The 19,656-nt window shown below is 47.4% G+C and overlaps 2 protein-coding genes across 3 annotated transcripts in view; both read right to left on the bottom strand.

The window, feature by feature from the left end:
- GRINA (glutamate ionotropic receptor NMDA type subunit associated protein 1) overlaps positions 1-19,656 on the bottom strand; it is an 86,668-nt gene that overhangs the window by 47,152 nt on the left and 19,860 nt on the right. The window lies entirely within an intron of this gene.
- The window catches only part of LOC107307301 (mitochondrial import receptor subunit TOM40 homolog), a 51,633-nt gene that overhangs the window by 16,950 nt on the left and 15,027 nt on the right, over positions 1-19,656 (bottom strand). The gene's annotated exons all lie outside the window — the stretch shown is intronic.

Here is a 19,656-nt window from a genome sequence, read left to right as displayed (position 1 = left end):
TCCCCCTTTTTCTCCCCAAATTGCCCTTTTTCATCCCCAAATCCCCCATTTTCACCCCAAAATCCCACTTCTCACCCCCAAAAACCCCCATTTTGACCCCAAAATCCCCATTTTTCCACCCATTTTGACCCCAAATCCCCCTTTTTGCCCCCCAAAATGCCCATTTTCACCCCCAAAAGTCCCATTCCCCCATGTTGACCCCAAAATCCCTCTTTTTCAACCCAAAATCCCCCATACCTCCCCAAAATCCACTTTTTTCCCCCATTTTGACCCCAAATCCCCCATTTTGACCCCAAAATCCCCCATTTCCTCTTTAAAATCCCCATTTTCCCCAAAAATCCCCATTTCCCCCCCCAATTTGCCTAAAATCGCACTTTTTTACCCCAAAAATCTCCATTTTGACCCCAAATCCCCATTTTTCTGCCCATTTTTGACCCCAAATCCCCATTTTTCACCCCCAAAATCCCCATTTTCCCCCCCAAATTTGCCCAAAATTGCCCTTTTTCACCCCAAAACACCCTTTTCTCCCCAATTTACCCAAATTCTCCCTTTTTCACCCCAAAATCCCCCCTTTTTCTCCCCAAATTCCCAAGTTTTTGACCCCAAATCCCCCATTTTCACCCCAAAATCCCACTTCTCACCCCAAAAATCCCAATTTTGACCCCAAAACCCCATTTTTCCGCCCATTTTGACCCCAAATCCCCCATTTTTGCCCCAAATCCCTTTTTCTCCCCCCAAAATCCCCCCAATTTTACCCCCAAATCCCCCCATTCTGACCCAAATTCTCCCTTTTTCACCCCAAAATCCCCATTTTTCAACCATTTTGACCCCAAATGCCCCTTCCCCCCCCCCCCAAACTCCCCCCAATTTGCCCAAAATTGCAATTTTTGACCCCAAAAACCCAAGAGCCCCCAAATCCCCCTTCTTCACCACCAAATACCACCAAATCTCACCATTTTTGCCCCAAATCCCCATTTTTCACCCCCAAAATCCCCCTTTATCACCCCATTTTGGCCCCAAATCCCCCTTTTTCCACCCCAAATTCCCCCCCAATTTGCCCAAAATTCCCCTTTTTCACCCCCAAATCCTCCTTTTTCTCCCCAAATTCCCCAGTTTTTGACCCAAATTCCCCCTTTTTGACCCCAAAATCCAACTTTTCCCCCCCAAATTACCCCAAAACCCCATTTTCGCCCCCAAATCCCCCCAATTACACCCCCAAAATCCATTTTTCCTCCCATTTTGACCCAAAATTCCCCATTTTTGACCCAAAATCCCCTTGAAACTCCCAAAAATCCCCATTTTGACCCCAAAATCCCCATTTTTCCGCCCATTTTGACCCCAAATCCCCATTTTTCATCCCAAAATCCTCCATTTCCCCCCCATAACCACCCTTTCCCCCCCCCATGTTGACCCCAAAATCCCCCTTTTTCACCCCAAAATCCCCCATACCTCCCCAAAATCCACTTTTTTCCCCCATTTTGACCCCAAATCCCCCATTTTTCACCCCCAAAACCCCCATTTCCCCCCCTAAATTTGCCCCAAATGGCCCCTTTTCCCCCAAAACACCCTTTTCCCCCCAATTTGCCCAAAATTCCCCTTTTTCACCCCAAAATCGCCCTTTTTCTCCCCAAATTCCCCAGTTTTTGACCCAAATTCCCCCTTTTTGAGCCCCAAATCCACCTATTCCCCCCCAAATTACCCCAAAATCCCCATTTTCGCCCCCAAATCCCAATTACACCCCCAAAATCCCCATTTTTCCTCCCATTTTGACCCAAAATTCCCCATTTTTAACCCAAAATCCCCTTTAAACTCCCAAAAATCCCCATTTTGACCCCAAAATCCCCATTTTTCCACCCATTTTGACCCCAAATCCCCCTTTTTGCCCCCCAAAATGCCCATTTTCACCCCCAAAAGTCCCATTCCCCCCCCCATGTTGACCCCAAAATCCCTCTTTTTCACCCCAAAATCCCCCATACCTCCCCAAAATCCACTTTTTTCCCCCATTTTGACCCCAAATCCCCCATTTTTCACCCCCAAAACCCCCATTTCCCCCCCTAAATTTGCCCCAAATGGCCCCTTTTCCCCCCAAAACACCCTTTTCCCCCCAATTTGCCCAAAATTCCCCTTTTTCACCCCAAAATCCTTTTTCTCCCCAAATTCCCCATTTTTGACCCCAAATTCCCCCTTTTTGACCCCAAAATCCACCTTTTCCCCCCCAAATTACCCCAAAATCCCCATTTTCGCCCCCAAATCCCCCCATTACACCCCCAAAATCCATTTTTCCTCCCATTTTGACCCAAAATTCCCCATTTTTGACCCAAAATCCCCCTTTTCCCCCCCGATTTGCCCCAAATTGCCTTTTTTCACCCCCAAAAATCCCCATTTTGACCCTAAATATCCCATTTTTAACCCCAAAATCTCAGTTTTTTCCCCCAATCTCCCCAAATCCCCCTTTTTCACCCCAAAATCTCCCCAATTTGCCCCAAATCGCCCTTTTTCACCCCAAATTCCCCAGTTTTTGACCCAAATTCCCCCTTTTTGACCCCAAAATCCACCTTTTCCCCCCCAAATTACCCCCAAATCCCCATTTTCGCCCCCAAATCCCCTCAATTACACCCCCAAAATCCCTTTTTCCTCCCATTTTGACCCAAAATTCCCCATTTTTGACCCAAAATCCCCCTTTTCCCCCCCGATTTGCCCCAAATTGCCTTTTTCAACCCCCAAAAATCCCCATTTTGACCCCAAATATCCCATTTTTGACCCCAAAATCCCAGTTTTTTCCCCCAATCTCCCCAAATCCCCCTTTTTCACCCCAAAATCTCCCAAATTTGCCCCAAATCGCACTTTTTCACCCCAAATTCCCCAGTTTTTGACCCAAATTCCCCCTTTTTGACCCCAAAATCCACCTTTTCCCCCCCAAATTACCCCAAAATCCCCCTATTTCAACCCAAAATCCCCCATACCTCCCCAAAATCCACTTTTTTCCCCCATTTTGACCCCAAATCCCCCATTTTTCCCCCCCAAAACCCCCATTTCCCCCCCTAAATTTGCCCAAAATGGCCCCTTTTCCCCCCAAAACACCCTTTTCTCCCCAATTTGCCCAAAATTCCCCTTTTTCACCCCAAAATCCCCATTTTTCAACCCAAATTTCCCAGTTTTTGACCCAAATTCCCCCTTTTTGACCCCAAAATCCACCTTTTCCCCCCCAAATTACCCCAAAATCCCCATTTTCGCCCCCAAATCCCCCCAATTACACCCCCAAAATCCCTTTTTCCTCCCATTTTGACCCAAAATTCCCCATTTTTGACCCAAAATCCCCTTTAAACTCCCAAAAATCCCCATTTTGACCCCAAAATCCCCATTTTTCCACCCATTTTGACCCCAAATCCCCCTTTTTGCCCCCCAAAATGCCCATTTTCACCCCCAAAAGTCCCATTCCCCCCCCCATGTTGACCCCAAAATCCCCCTTTTTCACCCCAAAATCCCCCATACCTCCCCAAAATCCACTTTTTTCCCCCATTTTGACCCCAAATCCCCCATTTTTCACCCCCAAAACCCCCATTTCCCCCCCCAAATTTGCCCAAAATTCCCCTTTTTCCCCCCAAAACACCCTTTTCCCCCCAATTTGCCCAAAATTCCCCTTTTTCACCCCCAAATCCTCCTTTTTCTCCCCAAATTCCCCAGTTTTTGACCCAAATTCCCCCTTTTTGACCCCAAAATCCAACTTTTCCCCCCCAAATTACCCCAAAACCCCATTTTCGCCCCCAAATCCCCCCAATTACACCCCCAAAATCCATTTTTCCTCCCATTTTGACCCAAAATTCCCCATTTTTGACCCAAAATCCCCTTGAAACTCCCAAAAATCCCCATTTTGACCCCAAAATCCCCATTTTTCCGCCCATTTTGACCCCAAATCCCCATTTTTCATCCCAAAATCCTCCATTTCCCCCCCATAACCACCCTTTCCCCCCCCCATGTTGACCCCAAAATCCCCCTTTTTCACCCCAAAATCCCCCATACCTCCCCAAAATCCACTTTTTTCCCCCATTTTGACCCCAAATCCCCCATTTTTCACCCCCAAAACCCCCATTTCCCCCCCTAAATTTGCCCCAAATGGCCCCTTTTCCCCCAAAACACCCTTTTCCCCCCAATTTGCCCAAAATTCCCCTTTTTCACCCCAAAATCGCCCTTTTTCTCCCCAAATTCCCCAGTTTTTGACCCAAATTCCCCCTTTTTGAGCCCCAAATCCACCTATTCCCCCCCAAATTACCCCAAAATCCCCATTTTCGCCCCCAAATCCCAATTACACCCCCAAAATCCCCATTTTTCCTCCCATTTTGACCCAAAATTCCCCATTTTTAACCCAAAATCCCCTTTAAACTCCCAAAAATCCCCATTTTGACCCCAAAATCCCCATTTTTCCACCCATTTTGACCCCAAATCCCCCTTTTTGCCCCCCAAAATGCCCATTTTCACCCCCAAAAGTCCCATTCCCCCCCCCATGTTGACCCCAAAATCCCTCTTTTTCACCCCAAAATCCCCCATACCTCCCCAAAATCCACTTTTTTCCCCCATTTTGACCCCAAATCCCCCATTTTTCACCCCCAAAACCCCCATTTCCCCCCCTAAATTTGCCCCAAATGGCCCCTTTTCCCCCCAAAACACCCTTTTCCCCCCAATTTGCCCAAAATTCCCCTTTTTCACCCCAAAATCCTTTTTCTCCCCAAATTCCCCATTTTTGACCCCAAATTCCCCCTTTTTGACCCCAAAATCCACCTTTTCCCCCCCAAATTACCCCAAAATCCCCATTTTCGCCCCCAAATCCCCCCATTACACCCCCAAAATCCATTTTTCCTCCCATTTTGACCCAAAATTCCCCATTTTTGACCCAAAATCCCCCTTTTCCCCCCCGATTTGCCCCAAATTGCCTTTTTTCACCCCCAAAAATCCCCATTTTGACCCTAAATATCCCATTTTTAACCCCAAAATCTCAGTTTTTTCCCCCAATCTCCCCAAATCCCCCTTTTTCACCCCAAAATCTCCCCAATTTGCCCCAAATCGCCCTTTTTCACCCCAAATTCCCCAGTTTTTGACCCAAATTCCCCCTTTTTGACCCCAAAATCCACCTTTTCCCCCCCAAATTACCCCCAAATCCCCATTTTCGCCCCCAAATCCCCTCAATTACACCCCCAAAATCCCTTTTTCCTCCCATTTTGACCCAAAATTCCCCATTTTTGACCCAAAATCCCCCTTTTCCCCCCCGATTTGCCCCAAATTGCCTTTTTCAACCCCCAAAAATCCCCATTTTGACCCCAAATATCCCATTTTTGACCCCAAAATCCCAGTTTTTTCCCCCAATCTCCCCAAATCCCCCTTTTTCACCCCAAAATCTCCCAAATTTGCCCCAAATCGCACTTTTTCACCCCAAATTCCCCAGTTTTTGACCCAAATTCCCCCTTTTTGACCCCAAAATCCACCTTTTCCCCCCCAAATTACCCCAAAATCCCCCTATTTCAACCCAAAATCCCCCATACCTCCCCAAAATCCACTTTTTTCCCCCATTTTGACCCCAAATCCCCCATTTTTCCCCCCCAAAACCCCCATTTCCCCCCCTAAATTTGCCCAAAATGGCCCCTTTTCCCCCCAAAACACCCTTTTCTCCCCAATTTGCCCAAAATTCCCCTTTTTCACCCCAAAATCCCCATTTTTCAACCCAAATTTCCCAGTTTTTGACCCAAATTCCCCCTTTTTGACCCCAAAATCCACCTTTTCCCCCCCAAATTACCCCAAAATCCCCATTTTCGCCCCCAAATCCCCCCAATTACACCCCCAAAATCCCTTTTTCCTCCCATTTTGACCCAAAATTCCCCATTTTTGACCCAAAATCCCCTTTAAACTCCCAAAAATCCCCATTTTGACCCCAAAATCCCCATTTTTCCACCCATTTTGACCCCAAATCCCCCTTTTTGCCCCCCAAAATGCCCATTTTCACCCCCAAAAGTCCCATTCCCCCCCCCATGTTGACCCCAAAATCCCCCTTTTTCACCCCAAAATCCCCCATACCTCCCCAAAATCCACTTTTTTCCCCCATTTTGACCCCAAATCCCCCATTTTTCACCCCCAAAACCCCCATTTCCCCCCCCAAATTTGCCCAAAATTCCCCTTTTTCCCCCCAAAACACCCTTTTCCCCCCAATTTGCCCAAAATTCCCCTTTTTCACCCCAAAATCCTCCTTTTTCTCCCCAAATTCCCCAGTTTTTGACCCCAAATTCCCCCTTTTTGACCCCAAAATCCACCTTTTCCCCCCCAAATTACCCCAAAATCCCCATTTTCGCCCCCAAATCCCCCCAATTACACCCCCAAAATCCCTTTTTCCTCCCATTTTGACCCAAAATTCCCCATTTTTGACCCAAAATCCCCTTTAAACTCCCAAAAATCCCCATTTTGACCCCAAAATCCCCATTTTTCCACCCATTTTGACCCCAAATCCCCCTTTTTGCCCCCCAAAATGCCCATTTTCACCCCCAAAAGTCCCATTCCCCCCCCATGTTGACCCCAAAATCCCCCTTTTTCACCCCAAAATCCCCCATACCTCCCCAAAATCCACTTTTTTCCCCCATTTTGACCCCAAATCCCCCATTTTTCACCCCCAAAACCCCCATTTCCCCCCCCAAATTTGCCCAAAATTCCCCTTTTTCCCCCCAAAACACCCTTTTCCCCCCAATTTGCCCAAAATTCCCCTTTTTCACCCCAAAATCCTCCTTTTTCTCCCCAAATTCCCCAGTTTTTGACCCCAAATTCCCCCTTTTTGACCCCAAAATCCACCTTTTCCCCCCCAAATTACCCCAAAATCCCCATTTTCGCCCCCAAATCCCCCCAATTACACCCCCAAAATCCCTTTTTCCTCCCATTTTGACCCAAAATTCCCCATTTTTGACCCAAAATCCCACTTTTCACCCCCAAAAATCCCCATTTTGACCCCAAAATCCCCATTTTCCACCCATTTTGACCCCAAATCCCCCTTTTTGCCCCCCAAAATGCCCATTTTCACCCCCAAAAGTCCCATTCCCCCCCCCATGTTGACCCCAAAATCCCCCTTTTTCACCCCAAAATCCCCCATACCTCCCCAAAATCCACTTTTTTCCCCCATTTTGACCCCAAATCCCCCATTTTTCACCCCCAAAACCCCCATTTCCCCCCCTAAATTTGCCCCAAATGGCCCCTTTTCCCCCAAAACACCCTTTTCCCCCCAATTTGCCCAAAATTCCCCTTTTTCACCCCAAAATCGCCCTTTTTCTCCCCAAATTCCCCAGTTTTTGACCCAAATTCCCCCTTTTTGAGCCCCAAATCCACCTATTCCCCCCCAAATTACCCCAAAATCCCCATTTTCGCCCCCAAATCCCAATTACACCCCCAAAATCCCCATTTTTCCTCCCATTTTGACCCAAAATTCCCCATTTTTAACCCAAAATCCCCTTTAAACTCCCAAAAATCCCCATTTTGACCCCAAAATCCCCATTTTTCCACCCATTTTGACCCCAAATCCCCCTTTTTGCCCCCCAAAATGCCCATTTTCACCCCCAAAAGTCCCATTCCCCCCCCCATGTTGACCCCAAAATCCCTCTTTTTCACCCCAAAATCCCCCATACCTCCCCAAAATCCACTTTTTTCCCCCATTTTGACCCCAAATCCCCCATTTTTCACCCCCAAAACCCCCATTTCCCCCCCTAAATTTGCCCCAAATGGCCCCTTTTCCCCCCAAAACACCCTTTTCCCCCCAATTTGCCCAAAATTCCCCTTTTTCACCCCAAAATCCTTTTTCTCCCCAAATTCCCCATTTTTGACCCCAAATTCCCCCTTTTTGACCCCAAAATCCACCTTTTCCCCCCCAAATTACCCCAAAATCCCCATTTTCGCCCCCAAATCCCCCCATTACACCCCCAAAATCCATTTTTCCTCCCATTTTGACCCAAAATTCCCCATTTTTGACCCAAAATCCCCCTTTTCCCCCCCGATTTGCCCCAAATTGCCTTTTTTCACCCCCAAAAATCCCCATTTTGACCCTAAATATCCCATTTTTAACCCCAAAATCTCAGTTTTTTCCCCCAATCTCCCCAAATCCCCCTTTTTCACCCCAAAATCTCCCCAATTTGCCCCAAATCGCCCTTTTTCACCCCAAATTCCCCAGTTTTTGACCCAAATTCCCCCTTTTTGACCCCAAAATCCACCTTTTCCCCCCCAAATTACCCCCAAATCCCCATTTTCGCCCCCAAATCCCCTCAATTACACCCCCAAAATCCCTTTTTCCTCCCATTTTGACCCAAAATTCCCCATTTTTGACCCAAAATCCCCCTTTTCCCCCCCGATTTGCCCCAAATTGCCTTTTTCAACCCCCAAAAATCCCCATTTTGACCCCAAATATCCCATTTTTGACCCCAAAATCCCAGTTTTTTCCCCCAATCTCCCCAAATCCCCCTTTTTCACCCCAAAATCTCCCAAATTTGCCCCAAATCGCACTTTTTCACCCCAAATTCCCCAGTTTTTGACCCAAATTCCTCCTTTTTGACCCCAAAATCCACCTTTTCCCCCCCAAATTACCCCAAAATCCCCCTATTTCAACCCAAAATCCCCCATACCTCCCCAAAATCCACTTTTTTCCCCCATTTTGACCCCAAATCCCCCATTTTCCCCCCCAAAACCCCCATTTCCCCCCCTAAATTTGCCCAAAATGACCCCTTTTCCCCCCAAAACACCCTTTTCTCCCCAATTTGCCCAAAATTCCCCTTTTTCACCCCAAAATCCCCATTTTTCAACCCAAATTTCCCAGTTTTTGACCCAAATTCCCCCTTTTTGACCCCAAAATCCACCTTTTCCCCCCCAAATTACCCCAAAATCCCCATTTTCGCCCCCAAATCCCCCCAATTACACCCCCAAAATCCCTTTTTCCTCCCATTTTGACCCAAAATTCCCCATTTTTGACCCAAAATCCCCTTTAAACTCCCAAAAATCCCCATTTTGACCCCAAAATCCCCATTTTTCCACCCATTTTGACCCCAAATCCCCCTTTTTGCCCCCCAAAATGCCCATTTTCACCCCCAAAAGTCCCATTCCCCCCCCCATGTTGACCCCAAAATCCCCCTTTTTCACCCCAAAATCCCCCATACCTCCCCAAAATCCACTTTTTTCCCCCATTTTGACCCCAAATCCCCCATTTTTCACCCCCAAAACCCCCATTTCCCCCCCCAAATTTGCCCAAAATTCCCCTTTTTCCCCCCAAAACACCCTTTTCCCCCCAATTTGCCCAAAATTCCCCTTTTTCACCCCAAAATCCTCCTTTTTCTCCCCAAATTCCCCAGTTTTTGACCCCAAATTCCCCCTTTTTGACCCCAAAATCCACCTTTTCCCCCCCAAATTACCCCAAAATCCCCATTTTCGCCCCCAAATCCCCCCAATTACACCCCCAAAATCCCTTTTTCCTCCCATTTTGACCCAAAATTCCCCATTTTTGACCCAAAATCCCACTTTTCACCCCCAAAAATCCCCATTTTGACCCCAAAATCCCCATTTTCCACCCATTTTGACCCCAAATCCCCCTTTTTGCCCCCCAAAATGCCCATTTTCACCCCCAAAAGTCCCATTCCCCCCCCCATGTTGACCCCAAAATCCCCCTTTTTCACCCCAAAATCCCCCATACCTCCCCAAAATCCACTTTTTTCCCCCATTTTGACCCCAAATCCCCCATTTTTCACCCCCAAAACCCCCATTTCCCCCCCTAAATTTGCCCCAAATGGCCCCTTTTCCCCCAAAACACCCTTTTCCCCCCAATTTGCCCAAAATTCCCCTTTTTCACCCCAAAATCGCCCTTTTTCTCCCCAAATTCCCCAGTTTTTGACCCAAATTCCCCCTTTTTGAGCCCCAAATCCACCTATTCCCCCCCAAATTACCCCAAAATCCCCATTTTCGCCCCCAAATCCCAATTACACCCCCAAAATCCCCATTTTTCCTCCCATTTTGACCCAAAATTCCCCATTTTTAACCCAAAATCCCCTTTAAACTCCCAAAAATCCCCATTTTGACCCCAAAATCCCCATTTTTCCACCCATTTTGACCCCAAATCCCCCTTTTTGCCCCCCAAAATGCCCATTTTCACCCCCAAAAGTCCCATTCCCCCCCCCATGTTGACCCCAAAATCCCTCTTTTTCACCCCAAAATCCCCCATACCTCCCCAAAATCCACTTTTTTCCCCCATTTTGACCCCAAATCCCCCATTTTTCACCCCCAAAACCCCCATTTCCCCCCTAAATTTGCCCCAAATGGCCCCTTTTCCCCCCAAAACACCCTTTTCCCCCCAATTTGCCCAAAATTCCCCTTTTTCACCCCAAAATCCTTTTTCTCCCCAAATTCCCCATTTTTGACCCCAAATTCCCCCTTTTTGACCCCAAAATCCACCTTTTCCCCCCCCAAATTACCCCAAAATCCCCATTTTCGCCCCCAAATCCCCCCATTACACCCCCAAAATCCATTTTTCCTCCCATTTTGACCCAAAATTCCCCATTTTTGACCCAAAATCCCCCTTTTCCCCCCCGATTTGCCCCAAATTGCCTTTTTTCACCCCCAAAAATCCCCATTTTGACCCTAAATATCCCATTTTTAACCCCAAAATCTCAGTTTTTTCCCCCAATCTCCCCAAATCCCCCTTTTTCACCCCAAAATCTCCCCAATTTGCCCCAAATCGCCCTTTTTCACCCCAAATTCCCCAGTTTTTGACCCAAATTCCCCCTTTTTGACCCCAAAATCCACCTTTTCCCCCCCAAATTACCCCCAAATCCCCATTTTCGCCCCCAAATCCCCTCAATTACACCCCCAAAATCCCTTTTTCCTCCCATTTTGACCCAAAATTCCCCATTTTTGACCCAAAATCCCCCTTTTCCCCCCCGATTTGCCCCAAATTGCCTTTTTCAACCCCCAAAAATCCCCATTTTGACCCCAAATATCCCATTTTTGACCCCAAAATCCCAGTTTTTTCCCCCAATCTCCCCAAATCCCCCTTTTTCACCCCAAAATCTCCCAAATTTGCCCCAAATCGCACTTTTTCACCCCAAATTCCCCAGTTTTTGACCCAAATTCCCCCTTTTTGACCCCAAAATCCACCTTTTCCCCCCCAAATTACCCCAAAATCCCCCTATTTCAACCCAAAATCCCCCATACCTCCCCAAAATCCACTTTTTTCCCCCATTTTGACCCCAAATCCCCCATTTTTCCCCCCCAAAACCCCCATTTCCCCCCCTAAATTTGCCCAAAATGGCCCCTTTTCCCCCCAAAACACCCTTTTCTCCCCAATTTGCCCAAAATTCCCCTTTTTCACCCCAAAATCCCCATTTTTCAACCCAAATTTCCCAGTTTTTGACCCAAATTCCCCCTTTTTGACCCCAAAATCCACCTTTTCCCCCCCAAATTACCCCAAAATCCCCATTTTCGCCCCCAAATCCCCCCAATTACACCCCCAAAATCCCTTTTTCCTCCCATTTTGACCCAAAATTCCCCATTTTTGACCCAAAATCCCCTTTAAACTCCCAAAAATCCCCATTTTGACCCCAAAATCCCCATTTTTCCACCCATTTTGACCCCAAATCCCCCTTTTTGCCCCCCAAAATGCCCATTTTCACCCCCAAAAGTCCCATTCCCCCCCCCATGTTGACCCCAAAATCCCCCTTTTTCACCCCAAAATCCCCCATACCTCCCCAAAATCCACTTTTTTCCCCCATTTTGACCCCAAATCCCCCATTTTTCACCCCCAAAACCCCCATTTCCCCCCCCAAATTTGCCCAAAATTCCCCTTTTTCCCCCCAAAACACCCTTTTCCCCCCAATTTGCCCAAAATTCCCCTTTTTCACCCCAAAATCCTCCTTTTTCTCCCCAAATTCCCCAGTTTTTGACCCCAAATTCCCCCTTTTTGACCCCAAAATCCACCTTTTCCCCCCCAAATTACCCCAAAATCCCCATTTTCGCCCCCAAATCCCCCCAATTACACCCCCAAAATCCCTTTTTCCTCCCATTTTGACCCAAAATTCCCCATTTTTGACCCAAAATCCCCTTTAAACTCCCAAAAATCCCCATTTTGACCCCAAAATCCCCATTTTTCCACCCATTTTGACCCCAAATCCCCCTTTTTGCCCCCCAAAATGCCCATTTTCACCCCCAAAAGTCCCATTCCCCCCCCCATGTTGACCCCAAAATCCCCCTTTTTCACCCCAAAATCCCCCATACCTCCCCAAAATCCACTTTTTTCCCCCATTTTGACCCCAAATCCCCCATTTTTCACCCCCAAAACCCCCATTTCCCCCCCCAAATTTGCCCAAAATTCCCCTTTTCCCCCCAAAACACCCTTTTCCCCCCAATTTGCCCAAAATTCCCCTTTTTCACCCCAAAATCCTCCTTTTTCTCCCCAAATTCCCCAGTTTTTGACCCCAAATTCCCCCTTTTTGACCCCAAAATCCACCTTTTCCCCCCCAAATTACCCCAAAATCCCCATTTTCGCCCCCAAATCCCCCCAATTACACCCCCAAAATCCCTTTTTCCTCCCATTTTGACCCAAAATTCCCCATTTTTGACCCAAAATCCCACTTTTCACCCCCAAAAATCCCCATTTTGACCCCAAAATCCCCATTTTCCACCCATTTTGACCCCAAATCCCCCTTTTTGCCCCCCAAAATGCCCATTTTCACCCCCAAAAGTCCCATTCCCCCCCCCATGTTGACCCCAAAATCCCCCTTTTTCACCCCAAAATCCCCCATACCTCCCCAAAATCCACTTTTTTCCCCCATTTTGACCCCAAATCCCCCATTTTTCACCCCCAAAACCCCCATTTCCCCCCCTAAATTTGCCCCAAATGGCCCCTTTTCCCCCAAAACACCCTTTTCCCCCCAATTTGCCCAAAATTCCCCTTTTTCACCCCAAAATCGCCCTTTTTCTCCCCAAATTCCCCAGTTTTTGACCCAAATTCCCCCTTTTTGAGCCCCAAATCCACCTATTCCCCCCCAAATTACCCCAAAATCCCCATTTTCGCCCCCAAATCCCAATTACACCCCCAAAATCCCCATTTTTCCTCCCATTTTGACCCAAAATTCCCCATTTTTAACCCAAAATCCCCTTTAAACTCCCAAAAATCCCCATTTTGACCCCAAAATCCCCATTTTTCCACCCATTTTGACCCCAAATCCCCCTTTTTGCCCCCCAAAATGCCCATTTTCACCCCCAAAAGTCCCATTCCCCCCCCCATGTTGACCCCAAAATCCCTCTTTTTCACCCCAAAATCCCCCATACCTCCCCAAAATCCACTTTTTTCCCCCATTTTGACCCCAAATCCCCCATTTTTCACCCCCAAAACCCCCATTTCCCCCCCTAAATTTGCCCCAAATGGCCCCTTTTCCCCCCAAAACACCCTTTTCCCCCCAATTTGCCCAAAATTCCCCTTTTTCACCCCAAAATCCTTTTTCTCCCCAAATTCCCCATTTTTGACCCCAAATTCCCCCTTTTTGACCCCAAAATCCACCTTTTCCCCCCAAATTACCCCAAAATCCCCATTTTCGCCCCCAAATCCCCCCATTACACCCCCAAAATCCATTTTTCCTCCCATTTTGACCCAAAATTCCCCATTTTTGACCCAAAATCCCCCTTTTCCCCCCCGATTTGCCCCAAATTGCCTTTTTTCACCCCCAAAAATCCCCATTTTGACCCTAAATATCCCATTTTTAACCCCAAAATCTCAGTTTTTCCCCCAATCTCCCCAAATCCCCCTTTTTCACCCCAAAATCTCCCCAATTTGCCCCAAATCGCCCTTTTTCACCCCAAATTCCCCAGTTTTTGACCCAAATTCCCCCTTTTTGACCCCAAAATCCACCTTTTCCCCCCCAAATTACCCCCAAATCCCCATTTTCGCCCCCAAATCCCCTCAATTACACCCCCAAAATCCCTTTTTCCTCCCATTTTGACCCAAAATTCCCCATTTTTGACCCAAAATCCCCCTTTTCCCCCCCGATTTGCCCCAAATTGCCTTTTTCAACCCCCAAAAATCCCCATTTTGACCCCAAATATCCCATTTTTGACCCCAAAATCCCAGTTTTTTCCCCCAATCTCCCCAAATCCCCCTTTTTCACCCCAAAATCTCCCAAATTTGCCCCAAATCGCACTTTTTCACCCCAAATTCCCCAGTTTTTGACCCAAATTCCCCCTTTTTGACCCCAAAATCCACCTTTTCCCCCCCAAATTACCCCAAAATCCCCCTATTTCAACCCAAAATCCCCCATACCTCCCCAAAATCCACTTTTTTCCCCCATTTTGACCCCAAATCCCCCATTTTTCCCCCCCAAAACCCCCATTTCCCCCCCTAAATTTGCCCAAAATGGCCCCTTTTCCCCCCAAAACACCCTTTTCTCCCCAATTTGCCCAAAATTCCCCTTTTTCACCCCAAAATCCCCATTTTTCAACCCAAATTTCCCAGTTTTTGACCCAAATTCCCCCTTTTTGACCCCAAAATCCACCTTTTCCCCCCCAAATTACCCCAAAATCCCCATTTTCGCCCCCAAATCCCCCCAATTACACCCCCAAAATCCCTTTTTCCTCCCATTTTGACCCAAAATTCCCCATTTTTGACCCAAAATCCCCTTTAAACTCCCAAAAATCCCCATTTTGACCCCAAAATCCCCATTTTTCCACCCATTTTGACCCCAAATCCCCCTTTTTGCCCCCCAAAATGCCCATTTTCACCCCCAAAAGTCCCATTCCCCCCCCCATGTTGACCCCAAAATCCCCCTTTTTCACCCCAAAATCCCCCATACCTCCCCAAAATCCACTTTTTTCCCCCATTTTGACCCCAAATCCCCCATTTTTCACCCCCAAAACCCCCATTTCCCCCCCCAAATTTGCCCAAAATTCCCCTTTTTCCCCCCAAAACACCCTTTTCCCCCCAATTTGCCCAAAATTCCCCTTTTTCACCCCAAAATCCTCCTTTTTCTCCCCAAATTCCCCAGTTTTTGACCCCAAATTCCCCCTTTTTGACCCCAAAATCCACCTTTTCCCCCCCAAATTACCCCAAAATCCCCATTTTCGCCCCCAAATCCCCCCAATTACACCCCCAAAATCCCTTTTTCCTCCCATTTTGACCCAAAATTCCCCATTTTTGACCCAAAATCCCACTTTTCACCCCCAAAAATCCCCATTTTGACCCCAAAATCCCCATTTTCCACCCATTTTGACCCCAAATCCCCCTTTTTGCCCCCCAAAATGCCCATTTTCACCCCCAAAAGTCCCATTCCCCCCCCCATGTTGACCCCAAAATCCCCCTTTTTCACCCCAAAATCCCCCATACCTCCCCAAAATCCACTTTTTTCCCCCATTTTGACCCCAAATCCCCCATTTTTCACCCCCAAAACCCCCATTTCCCCCCCTAAATTTGCCCCAAATGGCCCCTTTTCCCCCAAAACACCCTTTTCCCCCCAATTTGCCCAAAATTCCCCTTTTTCACCCCAAAATCGCCCTTTTTCTCCCCAAATTCCCCAGTTTTTGACCCAAATTCCCCCTTTTTGACCCCAAAATCCACCTTTTCCCCCCAAATTACCCAAAATCCCCATTTTCGCCCCCAAAATCCCTTTTTCCTCCCATTTTGACCCAAAATTCCCCATTTTTGACCCAAAATCCCCCTTCCCCCCCCGCTTTGCCCCAAATTGCCTTTTTCAACCCCCAAAAATCCCCATTTTGACCCCAAATATCCCATTTTTGACCCCAAAATCCCAGTTTTTTCCCCCAATCTCCCCAAATCCCCCATTTTTCACCCCAAAATCTCCCCAATTTGCCCCAAATCGCCCTTTTTCACCCCAAATTCCCCAGTTTTTGACCCAAATTCCCCCTTTTTGACCCCAAAATCCACCTTTTCCCCCCCAAATTACCCCAAAATCCCCATTTTCGCCCCCAAAACCCCCAATTACACCCCCAAAATCCATTTTTCCTCCCATTTTGACCCAAAATTCCCCATTTTTGACCCAAAATCCCCTTTAAACTCCCAAAAACCCCCATTTTGACCCCAAAATCCCCATTTTTCCACCCATTTTGACCCCAAATCCCCCTTTTTGCCCCCCAAAATGCCCATTTTCACCCCCAAAAGTCCCATTGCCCCCCCCACGTTGACCCCAAAATCCCCCTTTTTCACCCCAAAATCCCCCATACCTCCCCAAAATCCACTTTTTTCCCCCATTTTGACCTCAAATCCCCCATTTTTCACCCCCAAAACCCCCATTTCCCCCCCTAAATTTGCCCAAAATTGCCCTTTTTCACCCCAAAACACCCTTTTCTCCCCAATTTACCCAAATTCTCCCTTTTTCACCCAAAATCCTCCTTTTTCTCCCCAAATTGCCCTTTTTCATCCCCAAATCCCCCATTTTTCACCCCAAAATCCCAGTTTTCACCCCCAAAAATCCCCATTTTGACCCCAAAATCCCCATTTTTCCACCCATTTTGACCCCAAATCCCCCTTTTTGCCCCCCAAAATGCCCATTTTCACCCCCAAAAGTCCCATTCCCCCTCCCATGTTGACCCCAAAATCCCTCTTTTTCACCCCAAAATCCCCCATACCTCCCCAAAATCCACTTTTTTCCCCCATTTTGACCCCAAATCCCCCATTTTTCACCCCCAAAACCCCCATTTCCCCCCCCAAATTTGCCCAAAATTCCCCTTTTTCACCCGAAAACACCCTTTTCCCCCCAATTTGCCCAAAATTCCCCTTTTTCACCCCAAAATCCTCCTTTTTCTCCCCAAATTCCCCAGTTTTTGACCCAAATTCCCCCTTTTTGATCCCAAAATCCACCTTTTCCCCCCCAAATTACCCCCAAAACCCCATTTTCGCCCCCAAATCCCCTCAATTACACCCCCAAAATCCCTTTTTCCTCCCATTTTGACCCAAAAATCCCCATTTTTGACCCAAATTTGCCCAAAATGGCCCTTTTTCACCCCAAATCTCACCTCATTGGGTCCCACTTGTTGCCCCCCACCCCCTTTTTCCCCCCATTTTGACCCAAAATCCCCCATTTCTGACCCCAAAATCCCACTTTTTCCCCCCAAATTTGCCCAAAATTGCCATTTTTCACCCCATTTTGACCCCAAATCCCCCTTTTTTGACCCAAAATATCCAATTTTTGACCCAAAATGCCCCTTTTTCACCCCAAATCCCCCCAAAACCTTCAACTTTTACCCCAAAATCCTCATTTTTCACCCCATTTTGACCCAAAATCCCCCATTTTCTGACCCCAAAATCCCACTTTTTCACCCCAAAATCCCCATTTTTCCCCCCAAATTTGCCCAAAATTGCCCTTTTTCGCCCCATTTTGACCCCAAATCCCCCATTTCTGACCCCAAAATCCCACTTTTTCACCCCAAAAACCCCCATTTCTGACCCAAAAATCCCCATTTTTGACCCAAATTTGCCCAAAATGGCCATTTTTCACCCCAAATCTCACCTCATTGGGTCCCATTGTTCCCCCCCAAAACCCCCTTTTTCCACCCATTTTGACCCCAAATCCCCCATTTCTGACCCCAAAATCCCACTTTTTCACCCCAAAATCCCCATTTTTGACCCCAAATTTGCCCAAAATGGCCCTTTTTCACCCCAAATCTCACCTCATTGGTCCCAATGTTCCCCCCCAAATCCCCCTTTTTCCACCCATTTTGACCCAAATCCCCCATTTCTGACCCCAAAATCCCCCTTTTTCACCCCAAAATCCCCCATTTTTGACCCCAAAATCCCACTTTTCCCCACCAAATTTGCCCAAAATTGCCCTTTTTTGCCCCATTTTGACCCCAAATCCCCCATTTTTGACCCAAAATGCCCCTTTTTCACCCAAAATCTCCCCAAAACCTTCAACTTTTACCCCCAAATCCTCATTTTTCCACCCATTTTGACCCAAAATCCCCCATTTTTTGACCCCAAAATTCCACTTTTTCACCCCAAAATCCCCCATTTCTGACCCCAAAACCCACTTTTTCCCCCCCAATTTGCCCAAAATGGCCCTTTTTCACCCCAAATCTCACCTCATTGGGTCCCATTGTTCCCCCCAAAACCCCCATTTTCCACCCATTTTGACCCAAATCCCCTATTTCTGACCCCAAAATCCCACTTTTTCACCCCAAAATCCCCCATTTCTGACCCCAAAATCCCCATTTTTCCCCAAATTTGCCCAAAATTGCCATTTTTTGCCCCATTTTCACCCCAAATCCCCCCCAAACCCTCAACTTTTACCCCAAAATCCTCATTTTTCACCCCATTTTGACCCAAAATCCCCCATTTCTGACCCCAAAATCCCACTTTTTCACCCCAAAATCCTCCATTTTTGACCCCAAAATCCCACTTTTCCCCACCAAATTTGCCCAAAATTGCCCTTTTTCCACCCATTTTGACCCAAAATCCCCCATTTCTGACCCCAAAATCCCACTTTTTCACCCCAAAACCCCATTTCTGACCCCAAAATCCCACTTTTCCCCACCAAATTTGCCCAAAATTGCCCTTTTTCACCCCATTTTGACCCCAAATCCCCCATTTCTGACCCCAAATCCCACTTTTTCACCCCAAAAATCCCCATTTTTCCCCCCAAATTTGCCCAAAATCGCCCTTTTTCACCCCAAAACTCACCTCATTGGGTCCCATTGTTCCCCCCCACCCCCCTTTTCCCCCCCAAAACCCCCTTTTTCACCCCATTTTGACCCCAAATCCCCCATTTCTGACCCCAAAATCCCACTTTTTCACCCCAAAAATACCCATTTTTCCTCTCAATTTGCCCAAAATCCCACTTTTTCACCCCAAAATCCCCATTTTCCCCCAAATTTGCCCAAAATGGCCCTTTTTCACCCCAAATCTCACCTCATTGGGTCCCATTGTTCCCCCACAAAACCCCCTTTTTCCGCCCATTTTGACCCCAAATCCCCCATTTCTGACCCCAAAATCCCACTTTTTCACCCCAAAATCCTCCATTTTTGACCCCAAATCCCCATTTTTCCCCCCAAATTTGCCCAAAATCGCCCTTTTTCACCCCAAAACCGACCTCATCAGGGCCCCCCATCCCCCTTTTTCCCCCCCAAAACCCCCTTTTTCCACCCATTTTGACCCCAAATCCCCCATTTCTGACCCCAAAATCCCCCTTTTTCACCCCAAAATCCCCCATTTCTGACCCCAAAATCCCCATTTTTGACCCCAATTTGCCCAAAATGGCCGTTTTTCACCCCAAATCTCACCTCATTGGGTCCCACTTGTTGCCCCCACCCCCCTTTTTCCCCCCCAAAACCCCCATTTTGACCCCAAAATCCCCCATTTTCACCCCAAAAACCCACTACTCACCCCCAAAAATCCCAATTTTCACCCCAAAATCCCCATTTTTGACCCAAATTTGCCCAAAATGGCCGTTTTTCACCCCAAATCTCACCTCATTGGGTCCCACTTGTTGCCCCCCATCCCCCTTATTGCCCCCCAAATCCCCCTTTTTCACCGCATTTTGACCCAAATCCCCCATTTTTGACCCCAAAATCCCACTTTTTCACCCCAAAACCCCATTTTTCCCCCCAAATTTGCCCAAAATGGCCGTTTTTCACCCCAAATCTCACCTCATTGGTCCCAAT

This window comes from Coturnix japonica, unplaced genomic scaffold (assembly GCF_054131305.1).
Source record: "Coturnix japonica strain WE unplaced genomic scaffold, WE-NBRP24 Scf054, whole genome shotgun sequence".
Taxonomy (NCBI): Eukaryota; Metazoa; Chordata; class Aves; order Galliformes; family Phasianidae; genus Coturnix; species Coturnix japonica.
The sequence above is the reverse complement of the archived record's forward strand: the minus strand, read 5'-3'. Positions and strand labels throughout refer to the sequence as shown.